We start from the raw sequence: 19,070 nt of genomic DNA, 5'->3' as shown, positions 1-19,070 counted from the left end.
CGGGCTATAAGCTGTGTTTGATTACCTGGTTATCTGGGTGTGTAGACTTCCTGGGGCAGGTATAATACTATTGCATAGCCTCATTTGAATGTGCTAATCCAATAGTCTTCTCTGAGAAGTGGGATTCCAGAACCATTAACTACAATTTTCTCTGGGAGCCCAATTTTAACCTTTATGTTTCACTTCCAGCTGCTGTCAGACACTGAGGTGTCATAGACACGAACGCACTGAAAGCCTTAAGTATTTATTACTGTGGCACCACCTTTTGTAGCCCATCAGTCTTCTTAAGTTCATAGATTTTTTTTGATTTTTTTTTTTTTTTTTAACTTGGAATAACTTTTGATCCATATTGTGTGTTGAATTAGTTGTAATTTGTTGGCTTTTTAAATAATAGCTTACTAATCAAATTCCTGGACTATGCTTGTTAATACAGTAGGTTCAAATTTCCCATGCTTTAAAAATGTGTTATTTTGGACTGGAGGGAAGCAATCCATTCTTTTGCCTCAGTCTCCAGGAGAACCAGGCCCTCCCTTTTAGTTAACCTTAATAAGCCAGCAGTCTATCCCCAAAGCCCAAATAACATTTTTCTGAAATAGTTCAGGCAGAATGTATTGAACATGCATCCTTTGCAATATAGTTGCTAACAAAAGTAAATATGTCAAATGACCTTTGCCAGGCCCTGTGCTTACCAGGGGTATTAATTAAATTTCCATAAAAACCTCCATAAAGGGTTCCATGAGGACCAGGAATAACCTCCCTCTGACATACCTAGCCTGTTTTGGGTGTCATTTAACTGACAGTACAAGCTGTTTGTGACCTGTCACCCTTTTCATTACTCAATCTAAAAACTGTGTTCTTGTCTTAAAACTCTAGACAGAATTGTAGACCTCTGGCTTAGCAGTAGCAATTTTCCATTTCACTCAGCGTGATGCAAACCATCAGACGCTGTGAAGGTGCTTAGACATCCACTTTAGCTGGCTGACATTGTGTTTCATGTGGTCCTGGGGAAGATTAAAAGAAAAAACACTTATACCAAATGATCTAACTATCAAGCTAAGATTGATTTTTCAGCAGTTTCATAAGTCCATTCTTTAGTATTTGTCTATAACCTCATAATTTTGGATGAGAAAGGTGACTCCTAAAATGTCTGGAAGCATGCCATCCTTTTGACTGTAAGAGGTGTATTCTCTCCTACACGTCATTAACTTAGCCTATAAGCTCAATGTGCTACCTTTATTATTTCAGGAGGACTGAAAAAGGAGAAGAGAAAGCGGCAGCAACTATCTTTGGGTCCTCATGCCTCAGATGAGAATATTTTAATGCATACCTTTCAGTTGTTGGTAAGTGGCCTGACTTGGAAATGGCAAAGTTTGAGAATTTAAGGTACAGGAAAGCGTACTCCTGTCACTGCTGCCATCTGAAATGAGAGATGCCTTTGTGAATGCCTTGCTCGTATCACATGACAGACTTTGTCCACTGGGCTGTACAGAACAGGATGCATGATTCTGTATTAACCTCATAAAGATCTCTCTAAGTTTGCATTCGCAATGAAGTTTTAAACTCACACCAGGCAGGAGCTGAGCATCTCGTCTAATTCATTAATCCAATGTTTTACATTTTTATTTGAAAAGCACTGTCAAAGCATGCTAAAATTGGATATAAAGAAAACAAAGGGTGGAAACAAAAGCTTAGAGAGACAGATAATCTACTTCAAGATACGAAGAAATTCAAATCTCCTGTGAATACTTTGGAGAGAAAAAAAAATACTGGAGAGTTTAAATGACTAACTGAACCTAATATATTTTGTTATCACTCTCAATAAGTTGAGAGATTTTTTGCTTTACTCTCTCTTCATGTATTTACAGAATACTCTTTGTGGCAATTTAAAGATACTTACATGTTCTTCTGAGAAGTCTGAATCATTGGCCTTTTTAACAATTATCCAGTTTATAAAAGAAAAGATTGAATTAGACCTCCACAGTAGGGAGTGACAAACGGAGTTTTCTCCTAAAATGATTCCTTGTTGAATCTTGTTGCAATAAAATTACGATTAAACCATAGCAACGAGGAGGCATATGTATATAGGGACTGCTATTTCACAAAAACAGAACTATTTTATTTTAGTATTTTATTTAAATTTGTTTTATTTTCTCAGTATTTTATTTTGATCACAACTATCATACAAATGTTCTTCTGGATGACATCTTGGATCCAATAGGGAGATAACTGCAGATAGGTACTAATGTCTTGTCAAAGTTATACAGATTCTTTTTGAAAAAGACATCTGCTTTAAGTGTTCAATGCCAACTGAAATCTTATAACCAAAGGCAATAATTGTTTGCTGCTGATGTGCATCCATGAATAATTGAAGGACTTGCCTTTCTTTAGCCCTACATTGGCTCCTGGGATTGAAGGAACCCAGGCTTTGCATTTATTAAATAGATCTAATCTTGTTTTTATTTAATTTCCATTTTTATTGCATTTCTCCTCTCTGTTCTCATTCATGTTAACATCCTTTCCCTATTGTTACAAACAAAGCTGTGTGTTTAACTGCATCAAAACAAAAAGGTGCTCTTGTTTCTATGCTTGCATTTCTTCAAAAAACACAAATTGGTGGGTTTCCAGGGGAATCTGTCTGAAATATCTGTAGAAGTGCTCTTCAAATGCCAAAATGGCATTTACGACAAATCACACTAGTCAGTAGGGCTTCTTTTCCTTGTAAGTGAAGAAAGTGAAAGGACTTGTTACAAGGATATGTGTTACATTTCACATTGCATTTTGTTTGTTTGTTGTAGTTGTTTTTTAAATCAAGAAACTGCAAATATGATAAGTTAAGTTTCCTTTTCTTTATGCAGACTTAGAATGTGCTACAGGCTAGCAAGCTGATGTTTTCCTTATGTCTATTAAATCCAATGTCCAAAGAAGTATGTTTATTCTTGAGATATCCTTATCAGAACCTCTGCATGTGAGTTTTAAGAGCATTTTACCTTATCAGTAGAGCAAGAGTCATTTTAGTATTCAATGAAAAGAAAGAGCCTGAAGATAATTTTGTTTACACACACAAACATACACACATGTAGAGAGAGATATAAAATATATGAATGTTATCTTTTATATCTGTTTAGTCTCAGACAAAGGTTGTTAACAGGTACCTGTCATTGTATGCACAGACCAAATACAAATGCCAATACTGGAAGGAATTTCACCCTTTCTAAACACACAGTACTAAAGAAACAACTCCTTATCTGGGCTTTCTCCTGCTTCCATTTAACTCAGCGTCAAAAGTGTCAAGAGGAAGAATATTAGATTCATTATACTCTTTAAAAATATGTAAAGTTCTATATACTTCAGCTGTTAACCAATGTTAAATGCAACTTAACAGACTAAATGAATGCAGCATGTAAAATTTATATACGTCCTTGCAGTTCTTTAAGAATATGCTATACATTATTTAAAGAATAGTAACGGTAGACCTTTGGTAGCCATGCAGAATGAGGGATTAATTATCTGGAACTAGAAAATAGCTGAATATGCCAACACAGCTTTCTTACCCTTTCTGAGCAGTAATTTAAGAAAAGTTTTCTACATCATGTTTGAAACCTTTTTTTACAAGTAGTCAGCACTCCCTTAGAAATCCAGAAAAGAAAAAGCTCTAGAGAATAAAAGTTTTCTTTCTCTACCTTATCCCCCTTTCTATTTTATAAATGATCAGTTCCAGATATAAGAAATAGATATACAATTCTTTGTTAAAGCGGAATGAAATAAATACTTGGGATTTTTCCCTTGTTTGTGTGCAATTTGCAGGTAAAATAGAAGATACAGAAGCTCTGTACATCACAGTAAGCTGCTGGTGACTACTTCATCAAATACTCAATAGAGCCATCTTTATAAAAGATGTTGAAAAGGACTCTGGTCAAAATCACCTGTAATGCCATGGTTGGGATATTCCCTTTTAGTATTGGACCCATTGGTTCAAATCTCTGCTCCTGACCAGGTAAGGAAGGGATATCAAAACATCAGATTAGTATTCTGGCACACAGAGAGGAGTAACACTGTCTTCTATCTAATATTCAAGGAGGGATGGGTACCACTTACTCACCTAACTGCATGCAGGAAAGGAAGCCTAAGATAATAAAACAGCACAGACGCAGAAACAGTCACAGTGGAATAACAGAAAAATTAAGTGTTCATGCCCTTGATCAAAGAGAGGCATAACAGCATGAAAAGAGAGATAAACTACCTTGCATTTGCCAAATTTATCACAGGAAAATAGCATGCACATTGAAGGTTATCACAAAACCAGCTGCTTTAGCTACATCAACAGCAAGTTACCTCCTGGTAACTCTTTGTATCTCAAAGCCTTACCTCCTTTCCTGGGTACGATTTAAGCCATGGCCTCTCTTTAGGATTATAAGAGGCTGTCGCAGATACCTCTCTGCTCAATGCAACTGAGTTTTTTATTATGTACACCAGTTATGTGTGCAAAATTTTATTTTTGCTTTGTATGGGAGAGTCTAAGTGCTTTTTACAGAGGACAAGGCCTTTGTGGGGAGCAGCGAGAACTTTGTCTGCTTTTGAAGTGGCTCTTTTTCTGAGGCTCTGAAACTTCTATCTGTCCTACAAATACCAAACAGCCTATTTCCATTATGCATGCCATACCTACACAAAGACATTTGGCAACCTGTTTTTAAAATGCTGAATGTAAACACTTTATATTAAGGAAAAGTAGAAAACAATATTTTTGATGGAGGTTGTTTTGATCTGGGCTACTGCCTTGCTTAGCAGATCTGGAGCCTATTGATAAGAACACTCTGTCCTTGGGCTGATAACTGAACACATGACATTTTTGCTAATGCTGTTAATCTCGTTAGATATCTGCTCAGAAGTTTTTCCACAGCAAAAAGAGTCAGAGAGTAAAATGGGTATGGATTTTTTGTTAACTTGTGAGACATTTTCCCCATCTTTGGAGCATTCACAGACACCAAAATGAAACAGTTTATACTCTGCAAAACCCTGTAAGCCCAGCATATCTTGCTACGTGAGGCAATTCCAACTCATTCAATGAAGTGAAGGCTACTTTCAATTTGTTAGAATGCTGCATAGATCGCTTTCTATAGAAGAATTTAGGTTATTTCGATAGATTGTTCACATCTAGCTGAGTTGTCACCATCTGTTCCACCTTACAATCACAAATGCAAGCAAACATTGTTCGCTGTTTCAGCTGGGGTATATTCTGTGGCCTGCATGGTACAAGACATACATCTTTTCTGGGGAGAATTTAGGCCCAAATTTGGAAAACTTTCCTATTCTGGTACTAAAATCCTTTGAAAAGACCATAGCAAGTTTAGATCAAAATTCAGTGTTTGTGATGAGCACTGCATAAGGACAACATGTATAAGTGAAGTTTGAGAGCACTGGTCTTCTTGTGCGCCTGATATACCATAAAATCCACTGGTGAGGAAAACAATTCCAATGCAAAAAGCCTCAAAGGAGACACTGTGACATACTCTCCTTGTCCTTTCTAATATTATAAAATTACACACGCACAAAAGAAATAGAATAATAACTCAGCATGCTGAGAATCTAAATAGCGCTCACTCTCTTTCTGAGACTGTGGTGCTTTAAAGAATTAACTTCAAAGCACCAGTCCAAGTTGATCCCAGCCCTTTTGTACCAGGGAAGCTGTGGCTTAACAGAATTGGCATCTGCATACATCAATACACGTTGCTCTTTAAAGGAGCATCTCTTTCAGGTCTTTTAAAAAAAATTATAAATTATAGTGAGTTCTCACTTTCCTGTTTGTATCTTCTTTTTCCTAACGTTGCAAAAGTGTAGTATTAATCTCTAGCCCACTCTGCTTGTAAAAGGCAGCCTTACAAAATGATAGGTATGGGTCACACAGTAGTTGCACTTACTGAGCTGTCAATATTCAACTGTTAATTAGTTGCTAATGGTACAATTTGCCCTGACAATATTCCAGCAAAAGAAAATCTACTGTTTCGATACTCTTGACAATCTTATTTCTTGACATATTTAAGACCAGAGCAATGAAGTCTGTTATTATTTCTGTCTTCATTTCTTCACACGAAGATTTCCTTTGAGACAGTGAGGTGATGGGTAGTGGGAGACAAAGTCTCTCATCTATAGGATTCTAGCTTGAATTCAGACAGGGATGCTAGTAACCAGAAACCTATTATTTTCCATCACTAGATTTTAGTGTGTCTTGCAGTAGAACATGTTTATCACAAAAAACACCATTGCAATTGCTTTCTATCCTAGACAGCTTACCTATGCTAGGTTATAAAATTTATTGCCTTGCCAGAATTGCAGGTTGCATTCAAGAAAAGACTGGGAGGGCCCTTTTCCTGTTACACTTCAGCCCATTTCTAGAACACAATAATTAGAGCTAGCTAAGTATAATAGGCATCAACAGAACAGCTTTTCGCTCTTGAACATTTTGTCTTTTTGATGGGAAAAGCTAGAGTAGTTTTCTGTGGCAGAGTTGTTGTTGACAATGACAAAATCTTCATTGTTAAAAAAAAATGAATTCATTTGAATTCATTTATCTTTTTGCCTATCTTCTCTTTAAAACCTGTGGTTGGATACTGAGGAGGTGAAACACAACATTGTTCAGACCTGATAAAAATAGCACTAGAGTTATGAGTTACCTACTTTGTAAATCAAACTATCTCGCATTATCCTTTGGGACATCTCAGACATCTGCTGAATTTAGAGACATCCCTACACAGGGATCATCCCTACTGATCCCTTGAGCAAACAAGTTCTACATAGCTCTCCAAAGTTTATTAGAAAAGACCAAAACATATGAGAAGACTTCAATCTCCTGCAGTAGAATATGAAAAAAGCTGTAGACTAATGATGATGATGATCATAGGCTTCTGAAAGAGCCAACAGGATGGATTAGCTCATGAATTAGACATTTTAGCAGTTATGTGAAATAGATAAGTGTTATTAACTCTAAATTAGACAAGGATAAATGGAAGGGCCAAACTTCCATGACTTAGATCTTGGGAGTCTATTTCATAGCCAGGGCTTGATTCTGAGAGCAACCTGGTACACACAGAGCAACTGAAGATGCTTAGGAACTGCAAGACGTTGATATTTCTGCATACTGCTCAGCCAAGAGCTGGACAACTGTATGTAGAGCTTAGGTAATTACTTAAAAATTGAACAATGTGCCTTGACAAAAACAGAACATAGAGCTTAATTTCTTCATAAATTTCTAAAGCAATACAAACTATAGGAAATAAAAATGTAAAAGTTCACTATGGGCTCTACAGGTAAAAGAGGTATGAATTAAAGACATTATAGTATCTTGAATATCTGTGTAAATGGATGTGGATGAAAAAGAAATTATAATCACATTTTTTATGACCATCATGAATACGCTATCTGGGTGACAACTGATTTTCTCATACTATAAATAGTACTGACATTTTTTGGATGATCGAATTTACTCCTTATTCATTGTTGAATGTATTATCTGATGCAACCATGAGGACAGCAGGACTACAGCTGATCATGCACCCTATGGAAATAATTTTGTCTTTTGCTCATCAAACTCTAGAGACCTACTATAACGAAAGAGAAAGAAGGATGCCTTTGTAACAAACAAGTCTGCTAAAATGGACTCATTGAAATATCTATTTTCAATCTTAATCAGAAAGTTAACATGACAACCAGGCAAGATTTGGTTATAACTCCTAACAAAGCTCAGAAGCTAAATTTACTCTTATAGACACCACAAATCATCTGCAGCACAAGATTTAAGTACAGTTGGCTTTTATACAAGAATATTTTTTGTCAGTTCCACTAAACAATGTTACCTAACATATACATATACATGTATGTATGTATATATATATCTTACTCATTTCTGATTGCTATCTTATGCTTAATTACAGATTCCCTTCAAAGGTTTACTTTTCTTTCCTGTTGACAAAGGAAATAAGCATACAATCTGGATGCATCCTTAATCCTTTAGGTCCTGCTATTCTCTGAGGCTGTTCCAAGCCCAGAGATAAGTAGAAGCGAGCCATACAAATACTTCAACTCAGGAGTTGCCTATTTTTCCATCTTAAATTTAAGTGAATCAGGTCTTAGGCCACTGTAACAACTGAATCTTTTCAGATGAGATCACATACTGAAGACACCCTGATTTGCATGGTCATCAAGACACAAAATTTATGCATGAATGGGTATATTTGCCCCTGTGTCCTAAGCAGTGTTATTTTGCATTTTGTTCACTCTCCTTCAATTTTTAACCTATATTGGAAACATTTTCTTATATTGCCTATTAACTTTTGTATAAGTTATACTCTCTGAGACACCAATTGGCTTTTTACTATTTTTTATTTTTATTTTTACTAAAACAATCTCAGTGACTACGTTCGTGTAAAAGAGCTAAGCAGAGGCTCACCATACCTAACCCTAAGTGCCCTGCTATTGTCCAGGCCATAATCTCTACAATACAAGAGCTAAAATTATATTAATCTAGAGAAGATGGCACTCTCAGTTATCTCAACTCTTTACAGGAAATCCCAAGGAGATGGGTTTAAGTTTCACCTCCTAAGAAGGAAAGGGCTGCAGGAAGGCTTCGATAGCAGAAATTTTAAGAACTTTATCTCTGCCTGTGCAAGCGCATGCTCCTAGAAGCAGATGCCTGCTTTAAGCAAACAATAGGAGGATTTGAAGCTCATTTTCTCACCCTTCAAGCGGAAGCTATAAGCACCAGGTTGTAAGTAAAAAAGAAGGGAAATGCACAACATTCCTCTGTGTTCAGTATGAAATCTCACCTGGCTTTCCTCTCTAAGAGTATTCATTTGATCAGTCTTTGCAGGTGTTATGGGGAAGGAAAGTTTTCATTGCTGAATCCTGCTAGAGATTAAGCACCACACTGCTCACTAAAGAAAAGACTTATGTGTTGGCTCGTCAGATGAGTACTGAGGTATCAGAGCAGACAAGTAGGCCTTTGCAGGCTTAAATAGTCACTGAGAAGACTTTTGGGAATCTGTATTTTGGATTTAGCCCTTAAAAAAAATAGTTGAGCTTTGCCTACTCTGCTGTTATAAGAAAATTCACTAGTGACAGTTAAATGCAGTACCATATTTTCCTTAATGTGTGTACATCAAAAGGAGTCAATAGGGCTTTCTCTTTTAATTGGGATCTGCATGTTGTTGATTGCTGATAAATTGGTTCCCCATATTCCGACAGAGACTTTCTTTGTATTGCTCAACTAGTCCAAAGTTATATAACGTAAATCTGGATTTCTGCATAGTGAGATGTATTTTTGAAATTGATTTTATATATTACAATAAGTTTTGGTAAATACTATAACACTTACCCTAGCATTTTGGTAACAGATAGGAAAATAATACGAAATAGGAAAATGAATGTAGGTGGTTATAGTTATACAGATTGCACACATCCTCATGAAAAGGGATCAAAAAGGTTACTTTCTGATGGATGTTCTGTAATTTCATAATGCTGTCTGGTTTTACCCAATGTCCTGTGAAGTACTATGCACACCACAGCAACTCTTCCCCTAACTAGTTCTACTTACTGTCTTTTTGACTACTCTCTGCAAGCTGAGTCTGCAAAGACATCAAGGAATTTTCACATGGTTTTCCAAACAGCCCTACTGGCATGCTTGTGCTCAGGGAAAAAAAAAAAAAAAAAAAAAAGAAAAAAAGAGAATCCAATCTTTCCAAGAGCATAATACAAGTGAATAAAGATGTCAAAACCAGAATTAACGATATTAATTCACAAAACAGGAAGTCAATAGGTGACAAGGAATTAACTCCCCCCCCCCCTAAATTTTTCTTTCTCTAACCCTAAACAACATGTGAACACAAACTCAGATTTTTATTCACATAAATCTGTCAATGATTGATAACTTTCAAAAAACTTCACAACAGTAGTATCAATAAATTCCTTGCACACGTATACATTACTGTAGTCATGCACATGTTAAGAAGAGAAAAGAAAGTAAAAGAGGAGTTTGAAGATTTTTGGTGACATCATTTTCATCTACTACAATTTGGCACAAAAGACTTTTCATTTATTTTTTTGGCCTGTCCTGAGTCTGAGCTTTCCAAATACTGACAGCTTAGCTTTGGTTAGGAATTTCACATCCTGTTCTAGTTGCTGGTAACTTTGGAGTCTTTCAGATTTTATATCAGTTATCTCTTCCTTCAACTTTAATTTACAGATTTGATTACTTTTTAAAATATTGGAATAAAGTGTATTTTCAACAGTTTGACTTATGTTTACTAAAGACATATTTAAAGAGTTCTCTGCCTTGCTATATCTAACTAGGTAACATTTTATTTTTTAATTTATATTTTGTACTCCAAATATCATTCTGTACTGTAACTCTAAAATGACTTGCTTTTAAATACAAATCCAAGTCCATTTGCTTGATAAATTTTTGGTACACAGATTAGTTATGTACTACCTACATACAAGCCTGTTATAGGTAAGTCAAAAAAATAGTAAAATTTAAAGGAAAAATGGCTATTTTTTTCAAGAAAGGTGTGATCATATAAGTTTGTGTGCCATGACTCAGGGTCACCTAAAGCTCAGAGCTTAATGGACAGCCATTAGACATGGAAAAATCCCAGATACTTCTAAAACCCACCCCAAACATTTAGGTTCAATCTCTCCTCTTCATTTTTCATGTCACTTCCTTGTGCCACAGTAAGTTCTTAAACTGACTTCTTTCTTGCTTTATTCATTGCCCAGCTGACCTTTTCTTGAAGAAAAAACAGTAGATACCTGGTGAGTTTGACTGTGCCACCTTTAGTTAGATGTCATTTTGTCTCTCTCTCTCCACACTGGCCTCAGATAATCTGTCAGATGCTTGAATTGGGGATATGAATTTATGAAGTTTGTTTTTTAAAAATGCATGCATACCATCAATGAACAGTAATTGCAATATGTAACTACACGCACAAACACAATTAGACCAGGCATTTGAATGTATAAATATTCCACTTGCTTATTCAGGAAAGGTTGCTCTAAGTGAATGTTAGTCAAATAATAGCACATTTGTTTTGCAAGTGCAATTATGTAATGAGTTTTGCTTCTCTGACTCATAAATAACCAGATTTTGTTAGATGTTACAAGTCAAATAACATTCGTTTTATTCTTGGTCTACATAATCATAATATATATATTCTTAGTTTAGCGCTGAATGTAGGATTAACTGATACGCTTTGAAACACTGAGTTATGAACCAGCAACCTTTGCTTTTATATTTTTCTCTCTTTGTTTTCACTAATTATTATGTGAGAAAACTTGGCATCTCATATACTAGAGGACATGTCAATTCTGTTATTGGTACACAAAAAGCAGGCCTTTCTGCAGGGCCCCAGGGAACAGTGCTCTCAGCTCTGCACAGTGGACCAAACGTGCACTATCTTCTTGCATCTGAAAGTCCTCTGTACCTAATGAAGTGAGCTCAAAGGGTCAGGTTCTGGAAAGCTCTATGTCAGTGCTTGCAATGTGCAAATCAGACTTTGTAATGCCAACTGGAAAAAAAAAAAAAGTCCAACTGCTTTAATTTTCACTACATTCTTGATATCAAAGCCAAGGACTGTAAAGAATTACATTCAATCCAACTGAGCTAGTGTCATAACCCCATCATTACAGGCATTTTGCCACCATTTAGAAAATATCAACAATTACATATATACTAAATTCAGTTAGTGAGACTAAGGAGGAAAAAATCTTCTTGGTATTGCAAGATATTTAGAAATCAAATTAGTTGCTTGGGTACAACTGTTTTTTTTTTTTTTTTTTTTTTTTTTTTCAGGCAAAATAAATAAGTTGTCCATGTGAATATTAAACCAAATTAGGAGTAGTTTAAAGTACATTCACAGGAGTAGTAACTGCAACAAAGCATCTGTACTGTATTCTTTTATAAACGTAATGAATTAGAGAAAACCTGTCCATCTTTTGCTATGATAACCTTAGAAAGGTCAATAATTTTATTCAGACTGGATTCAGCCTTAATGTAAATCCAGTTTGAAGGCACAGGATAATTTTAAATGAAAAACTAGCTGAATTCAGCTTTCTTGTCATTGTTGCAGCAAATCTGGCATTTTGCTGCCTTCAGTCACTGGTTTAAATTGGAAGCCTGGGAAGAATAAATTCATCCAAAATCGGGCCAGATACAACTGTGAATCTAGTTTAACAAACGGAGAATGTCACAAAGGCAACAGCTTCCCTTTGCTCCCTCACATCTCCATTTTTTATTTTTTTTTTTATTAAAAAAAAAAAAAAAAGAATGGTTGGATGAGCTTTAGCAGTTCTTTGACCCTGAGAAACTCTGTGTCCTGGATGTCACCTGGAAAAAAGGTAATTTTTGCTGAATTCAAAGATAACCTAGTACTCTGGGCAGGTCTCAAGCATCCTACAGACTTGCTGGCTTTGGCTTTCATTGTGGGCTTTTATTCTTAGGAATGAACCATTCTCGCACATTTCTTCAATCTTTTAGTAGTGATGGGCCTGAGCTGTAAAGTCAGAATTGAGAATAAGACCTGAATCTCATCTCACATTCATTTAAAAAAGGAGCCTTACTACTGCATTCTGAGTTATCAAATAGATTTGGAATTACTGAGAGAAAGATCACAACCAAATACTGCCTGGGCTTATCTTGACTGATTAAAAATTTGCAGCCAGCAACCTTGAGGCACTGTGCTTCCCAATTCTACCTCGTTATTTTCTTGGTCTAGCCCTTTCTTAGCCAAGTACATGGCAATTTTATTTCTCCTTGCAAAATTCTGAGTCCACTTAAAACCATGGAGCCAAATTACGCCAGCAGGGGAAGCCACACTGTTCTTTTCCTTATGAGTATCTTTTGATCTACATTGCCACAAACCAGCCAGCAGAACTTGCTTTGAAAGTGTATTTCCCAACTTCTGCTATCAATAAGGATGATTCACAGCACTTCTGGGGGAAGCAATAACATATAACATTTTGCACATCAAAGTGAAATGTACAGGGAACACCCATTTGAAAGGATTATGTTGTTGGCTTTTTCCTGTCAGAGTAATGGGAATGATTATTTCTTATATATATCTTGATGGGACTAAATTGTGCAGCAAAGCAATATACTGTGAAATGCAAGCACCTTTCTGCATTGCTTTTGGAGGGAGAGGAGAACCTCTTCGCTTTTGTCCTTACTGCAAAGATGAGCACTACGAGAGTCGTCATTGCAAAGAACATTTTGTCAGATTCAGCTGTATAGGAAAACATAGAAGGTATGTAGGAGACTTTGAGATCTGTTTTAGAAAAGCCAGGGGAATAATCACACAGTTATTGTGATTCACGGATATATTTAAGTTGTACAGTGGTACAATCAATTGCTGTCTTAGAGTCTGTTGCATGGCTGTTGAAAGAATTTGAGTTGGAAATACAGCCCACATGTCTGCCTGGCTTTGCCAAAGATCAGTCAGAATAATGAGAGCGGCAAATGAAGAATCGGAATAGACCTCTTCATCTGTTGACTACTGCTCCTCCCAGACTGGTTTTCACTGAGTTCTTGTTCTCATTGAGTTCTTGTTCTCACCTTCTGTGATAATTTCAAAGGGAAAAGCAAAAGAAGCACTCTTCCAATTAAATTCAAATATTTAGACTGCCCTAATACATTGCACGAGAGAATTGATATTTAAAAATTGATTAGGGAGATATGACAGGTTTAGTCAACAACAGAAGAAAATGCTTTGAAACAGCAGAACACTGAGCTGATGCACAAAAGCAACCAAAGGAGCAAATGCTCCATCGGAGGCTTCTATGGCAACCAGCTCTCCAGGGTTTTTGAGCCCCACAGCACTCACGTCCCTTGGGAGCCCCCATGACACTGGATGCAACAACTATCTAATCTGGAAATGAACAGGAGCAGCATGCACAATTTCAGGCCCAGCATTTTTGCCTGCACGTTGCTGAGTTGTAATATGGTAAAAGCCTAAAAAATGGCGGTAGGAGCTCTCTAGAACAACTCTTTTCACTGAAGGCTTTCTCAGAAACCCATTGCTTTAACTGTAGCTTTCCATTGACATTTTTTAACTTTAGATCAACCACACTAATAGTGTTGGAACTGTGGAGGACCCTGAGGACCAGATTCATTCTATCTTGCTTAGATGTCCCCACTGCAGCCAGCTGTATTTTCACTAGCTAAGTCAACCCACTTGAGAGTCAGTAGAGAGAAATGAGCATTTCTGGAGCACAACTCATCTGCCTTTATTTACATATTCACTCCAAGAAGAAATGAATCATGCACAAGTATCTTTTTCTTTCCTCTGCCTAGAAATGTAAGCAATTAGTTCAGATGTTGATAAAAATAGATATATCAGCATTACGTGATACATATCCTAACACAAATCTTTTTCTTTTCACACCTTTTTACCTTTAGGTCACTTTCTTTCCCCACAGAATACTATAGCAAATATTTTTCCAAAATTTCTTCTGCCAAATATTAATGCACTATATAGGAATGCACTACGTGGTTCCCCCATCACACACACACGATTTCCCAGCCCTACCACTTCTAGTCTCTGTTAACATTCACTTGCACTTTGTGTCCATCTTTCTCAATGTTAACTCTGGTTGTGATCATCTCTCCAGCAATTTATTCCAAAATATTATGATTGGGAAGCCAAGGTTTACTTCAAACAGCAAAGCTCAAAATACGTTTAAGGTTTTTATACAAACCAGAAATGTCCTGCATTGTAGTCATGTCTATGCTTCCTTTATGTTTCACATAACAAAATGAAGCAGCATTAGTTAGTGTCTTTTGATTGTAGATAAAGATAACTGATGCATAAGATTAATGTATATTCATGAGTAGAATTATAGCTGTGCATGAAAGCACTACATTAGTGCTTGGTAATCAACATCTACTTCACTTTTTTTTTTTTTTCTTTTTAAAGTTAGCACAGTCACTAATCAAAGATAATTACACCACTGCCATTTGAAATGTTTATCAGGAGTTCTGTAGGAGGAAGAACAAGAAGTGCAATTTTTTCTCTTCAGTGACATGCAGTACTAGCTAAAGCTGGGCCAACAATACTGCAATTTGGCTTTGCAGAGCTTATTTGTAGAGTTTTGTCATGGAAATAATAATTGCAGAGATGTAATATTTTATATCTGAATACAGCCTTATACCTAAGTATCACAAGGTGACAGCAAATATTAATAAACTAATTATCGCTATCTGCAATATGAGGTACAGAGATACTTGAACTCCTACTTAATGGTGAAACTCAGGCACAGAATAGACCAAATTTCCAAAGAAATCAATCAGTAGCAAAATCAAGGACAACATTCAAATCTCCTTACTGTCACTCCTCAGATTTGGGCACCTTTCTGAAAACATGAATGAAAAGGAAGAATAAATTCCATTCTGTCCAAACTAGAGAGGAATAGGATAACAAGGTTTTAATTTTGGGCTACAGCACATTAACTGTATACGTAAGCTGTAAGGAAGACAGCTAAATAATACTTTATTTTAAAAATAAAAAAATAATCATCATCATCATAAATACTATGGAGGAGGTGGTGATCAAAAATGTTCTAAATTTGGAATTTACGTAATGCTTCCATCTACACAGATTACATAGGTAATTTCTTTATTAATCTGCTTTTTCTCTTTCTTCTATCTCACAAACTGCAAAACTCTTTGTGCAGAAGACTCCACCACTCAAAACAAAACAAAACAAAACAAAAAAAAACACAGTATTTTACGTGTTAATAATTTTTACTGTAGGATCCATCCACTTTCTCTTCTTCCATCAATCATTTTCATTAGCCTGTTATAGTTGTTGATTCTTTAAGTGGGAAGACAGAAAGAAAGAAAGACTCAATCTTTTTGCCCTAGTCCTTTCTCCTGATCTTAAATGAACCATAGCAAGACAGCTTTCTATTGGGGTAAAACCCAGGATATACAGACAGAACTGGGGTTATACTTCTCATATGCAATAGTATTTCCACTAATATTGACTTCAGGGTGATGCAAAGAACATTTAAGAAGTCCTAGTCCTTCCTTTTCCTGATTTTTTTCACATCAGGTGCGATGGAGGAGGGGGGCAAGGGAAGAGGTTGTTTGAGAGAGGAGGATAGAAGTAAAACACATTTCCTTTCTTGGTTCCCAAAAGCTACAGAATAGCATGATTTATTCAAGCACCTCAAGAGCTCGTTTATAATTTACCTGTTATTCATAAGCAAAGGTTAAAGTTTTTGGACTATCAGAAAAGTATTTCAAAATAACAATTACTTAATCCTAGAGTCAAATGCAAGAGTTTACTGGGTTGTGGGGTCACGAGAAGGTACACAAGGTACATGGTTGTTCTACTGGTTCTTTACTGCTTCTTACTTTAAAATCCCATTTTCCCAGAAATAACACAAATATGTTCATTCTAATTGGAAAAGAAATTACACTTTCAGAGTGATTATCAGACATGCTGAGCACAACCTGCCTGCCATTAATTGACTGGTAGCCAACAGTAACAAAAAGCAGAATTGCCTAGTGTTAACCACTGTCACTCGCCTTCATAAGCAAGGCAGTAACTGGTTGCTAAATAGCTTTATCAACTCCTGAGCTCATTTCAGGTGTCATGAGATAATACCGGAGTACCACTCAGAACACAGAACTGTCAGAGTCATAACAGTTATATTGTGCAGGCCAGTCATGGCACCACCATATCACTTTGTTCTTTCAAAGATAACGTATTGCAAAGGTGGCTGTATACTTGCTTGTCTATGGACTTATAGTTAATTTGGCTTATAAAATGATCCAAAACTTTGTTGCATTTTGTTCGTCCATTTAAACTGAGAGCACAATAATTTACCATTTGTGCATAGCAAACCCTGGAGTAGGAATGTGTAATTATAATAGGTGAAAATGGTAAACTTTTAATATTACCTGTTATACTTGGAAATCTTAAACGTAGACTAGCATCTAAATGACATATACTGCTTTTAAAGAGTTCCCCTGCCATCCATTAACAGAGACAGATTTGTTCCCCTAAAAACATCAGACCAAGAGCTATTCGCAAGAGGTATATAAGTACTGAAGACTGTCATTATGGCTTTATTGGCACAGCCCTGAGGCTTGCACTACCTGTGCCCCCACAAAATCCTGGTTCAAGTCCTGGCAGAGCTGCCTCAGTCCTTAAAACTTTGGGAGCAGTAAAATAAGCTGCACGCAATTTACTCGGGAAGGATCATTCAGAATCAGTCTCTAAAACCAAGATGCTATCAACAATCTGTGAATGGTAATGATCTTCTGGAAGTTTTCAGATAAGTCTTGTTTGAACATCTAACTATAAAAGTCATTTGTGAGAACTGTGCTCCAGTGCCTGACTTCACTTTCCATTCTGTGATTCTTCTTTTACTAGCAATTCAAACTCCAATAAAACCCCCAAAACAGCCACAGTGTGAATTTTCCTCCGAAGTCTAATGTACTGCCTAGGTTTCCATTCAGGTTTCTCAGCTGCAGACCTCTTTTTGTTTTGGTCATTAACAAGTGCAGGGTTAATACATCACCTCGGAAATCGATTATTACCTCTAGTGAAAGCTGAAGGTCTCGAGGTTTACTGGTACAGCATGCTTTGTGATCTGCCCTAAGGACATCCAGATGGCTGCCTCAGGAACAGCTTGTGCTCTACCTGCTCTGATGGCAGAGGCAAAGAAGCTGCCTTGTGTGCCCGGGGCACAGACCTCACTCTGTGCACGGGCTGGAGAAAGACCTTCTGCCATCCACAGAGGGTTGTGTTACCAGAGGGGCTCTGCCTGGGAGAGTCCCTGATTCTCAAAGGAGTGGTTTGGACTGAAGAGCAGCACTCACAAATCAAGGTTAAGAGTCCTTCTGAGTTGGTGTTTCTAAGCAAATTTTTTATATGTGATAACATGGAGAATTGAGAGAGAAGTCCACCATCCTGTTGCAGCATGGACTAAGAGGCATCTGTATATCAACAGGCCGCCATATGGTAGTGATGGAGCTAGGCCAGGCTCTTCTGCCAACGCCAGCAGAGATCTCTGCGACAGGAAGGCTCTAGCAGAAGGCAATGTAGCATTGCAGCAATTACAAAGTCCTGCACACCCGAGGCCTGCACAGAACCCACACTGGCTCAAAAGTGGCTAACGCTTACCAGGAAATGAACACAGCTGATGCGTTAAATAGTCAGACAACTAGTGAAGGGTAACAAGGGAAACAGCATAATCCCTGTTCTCTGTGCCTCCATGTGTTATTTTTTAGGAACAGTATTTTCTCTATCGCATTTATGAGGACACCAGGATCTCTCAGCGAGGATACAACCTTACTACTTCCCAAAGAAAGTGCAATTAAAACATCGTCAGGAATCACTGTCTGAAACAGAATAATCCCTAAAAATGCTTAATATGAAGCTCAAATATTCCATGGTATAGTCTTTCAGACCTTAATATAAGGCTACTTGAAGAATTAGCAACAGAGAAATTCTGTTTGAATAGCAGGTTGATATCAACCAATCTCTAGGCAACAGCTTTTTGGGGTCTTAGATAAGGCCTCATTTTTGTTAGTCTACAGCTAGGGAGGTGGTGATGAGCACTGCAAAAAGATATGAGAAACAACACTGAACTTGACTACGGAGTAATAAACACATCAACATGCCACTTATAAGCAGAAATTACTGCAATCTCAGTGCTTGAAAATTAATGATGGGGGGAGGTGACACGCACAGCATTCACTGAGAGCAGTGTAGGCTTTTTATTGGCAGTATCCACCCATTTATGCTGGAAGTTCAAATCCCTCATATGCATAATAATTAGAGTCCATTAACTGGGAGGGGGGAAAGGAGAATTTTCATGAATTGTGGCAGCAAGCGGGGGGGGAAGAGTGAGGAGAATACACAATTATTTGTTTTCTAAGAACAAAACCTGCTATTTCCATGAAAATGGGCTTAATTTTTTTATTTATTTTTATTTTTTTTTAATCTATGTGTTCAGAATCACACTATTCAGGATTTAATAGTACAGCTGCTCTGTGAATCTTCACATCTCAAAAAAGA

At 36.9% G+C, this 19,070-nt stretch overlaps 2 long non-coding RNA genes across 3 annotated transcripts in view; both read right to left on the bottom strand.

Moving 5' to 3' along the window:
* Positions 1–19,070, bottom strand: part of LOC311437469 — a 317,804-nt gene that overhangs the window by 8,871 nt on the left and 289,863 nt on the right. The gene's annotated exons all lie outside the window — the stretch shown is intronic.
* Positions 10,748–14,270, bottom strand: LOC311438448. The gene is made up of 3 exons (XR_014694114.1): positions 14,214–14,270; positions 12,342–12,370; positions 10,748–10,774 (listed from the first exon to the last, which is right to left on the bottom strand). It is a non-coding gene; the product is annotated as an uncharacterized lncRNA (long non-coding RNA).

The sequence above is a fragment of the Aythya ferina genome (assembly GCF_964211825.1).
Source record: "Aythya ferina genome assembly, chromosome: 5".
Classification (NCBI taxonomy): Eukaryota; Metazoa; Chordata; class Aves; order Anseriformes; family Anatidae; genus Aythya; species Aythya ferina.
The sequence above is the reverse complement of the archived record's forward strand: the minus strand, read 5'-3'. Positions and strand labels throughout refer to the sequence as shown.